The following is a 6,000-nucleotide window of genomic DNA, read 5'->3' on the forward strand; positions in this document are numbered from 1 at the left end:
GGTGGGATGAGAGGCTGAAGGATCCTTGGCCACTACAAAGCAACAACTAGAACACCAGTGTGTTATCAACATCGTTCTCATTCTAAATCCAACCACAGCACTGCACCTGCTACTGGGAGGATTTACTCTATCCCAGCCAAAAGCAGGACAGTTGATAACACATCTTTAATTATAATAGCTCTTCCAGCAATCCAAGCTGAGCTGGTAGGCCAGCAATATGTACTCTGACCATAAGTTGCTTTCTAGAAGGCTGGCAGGTTTAGGATGAAGGTAAAAAAGCTCATTCATAACTGGTTGAGGCTCCTCCAATTCAAATAAAGTAAGCATTTGGTTTGGGTGCAGCAGACTCTGTGTTCATGCACTAAAACCTGCTAGCTAATTTTGTATGTTCACTTGTAACATTTAGTTGCCAAGTAGTAGATTCAGCTTGAATGCTAAGAAATGGTAAACCACTCTGAAGTGGGCTAGTTGTGACAAGCAGGCTTGCTGTGGTAGCTTTGCTTCATGAATATTTCACTGTTGTTGAATTCAGCAGAGACCAGACTTCTTCCCAAAGTATTTTGAGGTACCAAAATAATGTAGTGATCTTGTCTCATTTCCTTCAAGAGTGACAGTATGACATGTTGGAGGTGTGCTGTGTAAAACCCACGCTTGTCAAAGAGGTTGTATTACCAATTAAGAAGTTGTGGTTCTGTTCTGCAGATGGCAGTTCTTATCAGCCAACGCTCAAGGAAGACTTGGGTGATCAGCCCCTTCAGGTCAGAGGTCCAGAAGGGCTTTTCTGTGGGTGTTGGTGAGTCTGACTAAAAGGTTCCATCAAGTCTTGCCTGACTGAAAGTCACTCACAGGCTCCTTGTGGTTAGCCCTGTACCATGGTACCTTCCTAACCTCCATGCTCTGTTTGTTCTTGCACTCCCTCTTTACTGAATTTGCAGGGTTGGAGTTTTTACTTAAATGAAGTGCATATTCTTAAATCTTTTTTCTTCCATCTGTGCTGAGGAATACTTTTAATGAAACAATTTATTTTTTCATATTAACCCTCTAAGGATCTAGAAATTTAGTTGTAAACAGAAATGTCTTAAAAACAGAAGAATAGCTTCAAAATATGGATTGCAAAAATCATTAAAAACACTCAGAATAGATTTACATAATTCCTGAAGCTTAGAGTAAGAACTTTGCTGAGAACATCAAGCAAAGGTAGACAAAGGAAGGTTTAGATTTCTAATAAGGCTTTGAACTTCAGTTTTTATTCTCTTACTGAATAGGAACAGGCTCTTTCATGTGATGCGATGTAAGTGGGTTTGGGGGTTTTTTTGCAAACTTTAAAGGGCTAAGATAAACAATTAAAAAAAACCCAAAAAAACCCCAATCAACCAAACAAAAAAAACACCTCAAAACTTTTAACAGATGCCTTCATTGGGAGCAGGAGAAGTGCTCAGGAGAAGTCATTAGGCCAGCAATTAGATCAAACTTTAAAACACTGCTACTTTACTCTTAAAATGCAGCATGCCTGTGCAGGCAAAAGCCTGAAAAACTAAACACCCTGTCTGGCATTAGCACCAGGCTTGCTGTTGGAAAGGTGAGATAAAACTCATGTCATGCTGTGATTTGCAGCAGTTCTGAATGGATGTGTTCCTCGTTAGCGCAGGCGCCTCATTGACTATCTGGCATATCACAGTTCCTTTTAATTGATTTCCCAGAGTAGACAGCCTTTTTTTTTTTCCCCAGAAGGATGAAACCAAAGCCATCACAAAAATGGACATGGCTGAGAGCTGTGCTTTCATGTGTGTGACAAAAATATCTAAGTGGACTGCTCTTAGACATAGCAAATGTGTGTGGCATTCGTTTTGAATCTCTTTCTTCAAAGCAGAGGTTATAATTAATTTCTTTAGACAATGTCACTCGTCAGTCACTTACCCACTCCATTATTAGTGTGTCCCACTGAAGGGCAGGTACCATTCTTGGAAGGAGAGAAACTGGTGCATTCCACAGGCATCAAAAAGAAATTCTGGGGGCAATGACAGAGATTTTCATTTGCAGCACATCCAAAACAAGGAGAGCGATGTCTGTGTGGCAGCATCTAGCAAAATTAACCCCCCTTTTAACCACTGGCATCCAATGATTTAAATAAAATTCTGTAATTTTAATTTTATTTAACCACTTTATCTCCTTCTCCACCAAGAATTTTCACAGGTTGCTGTAGCATGACACCTACTGGTAAGATAAAACCAAAATAAATAGATGCAGCTCCTTCTGAATGATGAAATAAATACATCTGCCAAGAATGGGATTTTTGTTTCCCATTGAAATGATTACTGATGTATGTCCATTCACATGGGCAGCACAATCACTGCAGCTTGCAAAAGCAGGGGGTGTGTTCAGACACAGCAGTGTCTGCAAGGGGCAGCTGCAGCCTGGATCAGTGTGGCCCGGGGTAGTGTGACATCCTTGGCTCCTGTGCCCTAGAGTCCAGACAAGCCACTTCATTTTAGCTTTGGCTGAAGAACTGTGCAAACAACACCACTCCTGCCTGAAAGGCAGAGCTGCTGATTTAGCCCAAGGGTTTGGAAACCTCATCATGGACAAGCAGCTTCCACAGTCATATCCTACAAGAGCTGCTGAAGTTAAGCCTGAGTTTCTTTCATTTGAGGTAATGTAAAAGTTGATGGGGTTTTCTGCCAGGGGTGGACTGATGGTGGTGTGAAGAGAAGCAGTAGAATCATGCTTTCAACCCTTTTATATGGTTATTGTCATCAGGAGGTTTTGTGATTACACACTTTCTCACCTTATATAATCTGTTTCATCCACACAGAAAACAGATTTGTAGGAGCTATAATCAGGTACTTGTGGGTTGAAATTAAAATAACATGTTTTACCATATCACTCCATCAAAGGGTGCAGAATTTTCCAAGGTGTTTCTAAATGAAGCAACTTCCTGGTGTCTTCACAAAAAGCAGGATCTTTCCACTCCTTAGTGCTAAGTCCATTGGACTGTGGCCTTTCCAACTCAGACCTATGCTGGTACTTCTATTACCACCTGGAAAGTCACCTGCTTTCCTAGTCTGTCCTTTTTCATTATTGAACAGACTTTCCCTATTTGACAGCACACCAGCAGTGCTTTCATATCTCAGTATATGGTTTACCAGTGAGCTATTATTTAACTCTACTCAAGCTTTTGAGATTCAGTCTAGGTTTTCTCCTCTAAATAAATTACCTCAACAATGTCACTTGTCAAATTGTCATCCCTTTAAAGTTCTTCTACTGTGCATAAATCCATTTTCACACTGCACAAAGCAGAATCAAGAAGCTTTTCCATCAGTTTCCAAACTGTACATCTGGCCCATACTACATAAATCATTTTATGTCACTCAAATATGAATGAGAACTTAGGTATATGGAGAGAGAGAGGAGCAAAAGTTAGTAAGGATACCAGCATTTCTTATTTGTTCTTAGCACACAAAATGAACTTTTTTCCCTATTGCAGTTTCCAAAGCAGTAAAACAGATGGCACAGGTTCCCAGTGGAAAAAGTACGTTTTGCTTTAACCATTCTTGAAAACTTAATTTGGAGATATCAAAGTTTTGGGGTTTTTTTGACTATCCCTTTAAAAGCTGCAGTTGTATCTTTGACACATTCAGTTGGATTTCACCTGGAGGAACTTTTTGCATTAGCTAGAAAGGTGTGTTTTTGCATTAGCTAGAAAGACTCCTAAGCAGATATCCTGCAGCTTTGTCAGGGAGGAAAGTGCAGATCTGAATTTTTTGGTTAGATCCCTTTTCGCTACAGCCGCATTGCCTCACTAGTATGTGCACAAGGAAAAAACATACCTACCACTTCCTTCACTTGTATTTTCTTTTTGCAAATGAGGCCTTGCTCTTTGATGTTCCTTTAAACAGTAAATTACCTCCCACCTGAGATAAGACAGAAGCAGGAGCCTTCTTGTTAGATCAAACTCTCCTGAGACCTGTAGCTGATGTATTTACTGTGCATCGCAGACAACAGAGGCTGAAGCAGGAAATTGGTCACCTAAATCTTTGCAGAAAGAGATTGGAGTTTTTTCCATTAATTTACAGCAGAAAAGGTGATATCTAAGACATGTTTTTCCTTGAAAAAAAAAAGCTTAATTGGCTAATTATAGCTACAACTCCACTTCCACAATCATCTTCTCTCCTGGGTAAAATTTTCTGCCAGTTCACACAGACAAGTTAGTTAAAAGGTAGTACCTCTTGAAGAGCCAGCTTGTCAGCTGCTTTGTGGTTATGAGGAATCCTTTCCCAATACTAACCCCTATAATAGAGCTATTTACAACCTCAAAGGATGGCCTGCAAGTTCTGTGAGCTGCCCATTCAACACCATCCACATCCCCGTGCACTGGCACTGCACACCTCAGCCGTAGGAGACAAGACAGCTGCCACTTTAGATACCCTGAAGGTCTTCTGAGCATGGTGTAAAGCACCTGCCTGGACTTAGGCATGGAAACAAATCTACATATAAACAAACATGGGGGTTAAAAAAGAAAAAGAAAAATAAGGAAACTAATTCCATTTACACATCTACATCTAACTCTGTGTAAAGACCATGTAGGCTGCATTTTGATTCATGAATCCTCTCTTTTTCTGTCGGGGTTTTCCCAGGTTGATGACTTAGTAGCCCAAATCCAACCAAATGCATGCTATTACTGAGTTCCCTTTCCGCTGTGTCTGGGGCAAGAGGGAAGGGAACTTAGGGGGAGGCTCAGTTCTGTGCTCCCAAAATCAGAGCATCCTCACCTGCTTTTGCAAGGCATGTGGAAACTTTACCCTTAGGGATCCCAGGCTCCTGATGTAGCAAACAATTTTTCACCTCTGTTCAGGCAATTGAAACCTTAAGCCTCTCCTGAACACATGAAATCTGGTGTTTCTTTTCTTCCTGTGCCATTGTGTGTGTAAGAGGAAAGAGTGTGGATCAACAGCTGCCTTTAGTCACTGCAGTCAATCGGCTTAAGAATGTAATCATCTAGAAAAAGGAAGGGAGGCTGAAGTGCTGTCACTTGCTGCTAATAAAAGTTACAGCATTAAGCAACAGCAGGAGACAGGCCTTTGTTCACTCCAAGTGTTTGGCTCTCTGTGTGCCTTACACTGTGGCAACACCCTACACTGAGAATGGGTCTTACAATGGAATAAACTTGGAAGAGACATTTCTTCAACATGCTGCTTACTCTGCCATTCATTTCCAGTCTCCCTGCTACTTTGCTGAATATTAATGCTCAAATAAAACTTCCCCATTCTCCACTGCCTAATTCTGCATTGTTAGGCACAATCCAGTGGTTTTGTTTCTTAGATTTTCGGGGGATTTCTTATTTAAACAGCAGCTGGTTAGGTTTGGCACAGTAATTACTGTTGTGTAATGCATTCAGCTAAATGGCTGAACTACAGGACCAAGCAGACAGGCTGTGAGGCAGCAAGTCCTTACTTAAACAAAAGAGAGTTTTGATAAATAATAATATTGGCCAGGAAACATATTAAAAAATATTTGCAAACAAGTATGGGCTCAGTTACTTGACAAACACCATATTTTAACCTGCCTACCCCTTTGAATATATTATCTCAGCTTATTTGAGATTGTGGGGTTGAGGGGGTGGTTAGCAGAGTTTAATTCTCACATAGTGAGCATTAGGAAGGATGGTGGAGTCCTATTGACACAAAGCAGAGATGAACATTAATTCAGACTTCTGCATTGCCCAGTGTTGTTAAGGACAGATATGGGAAATACTTTGGAGGAAGAACTTACCTGATGTTCAGATCTTTGTGTCCTTTCTGAGACCATGCTCACTATGAACTTCAAGAAGGGCATAAAATAATTGTAGCTAGACAGACACTGAAGACTTACCAGGAAGCAATTCCCTGTTTCAGTATTGCTAATATTCTGGGATGAAGGAAGAAAACCAAGGCTAAGGCAACTGATGAAGCCATGATAAAAAGAAAAGTTCAATATCTAAGTACAAGATATGAAAAACTGAAC

Source organism: Passer montanus, unplaced genomic scaffold (assembly GCF_014805655.1).
Source record: "Passer montanus isolate IOZ18808 unplaced genomic scaffold, ASM1480565v1 scaffold16, whole genome shotgun sequence".
Lineage (NCBI taxonomy): Eukaryota > Metazoa > Chordata > Aves > Passeriformes > Passeridae > Passer > Passer montanus.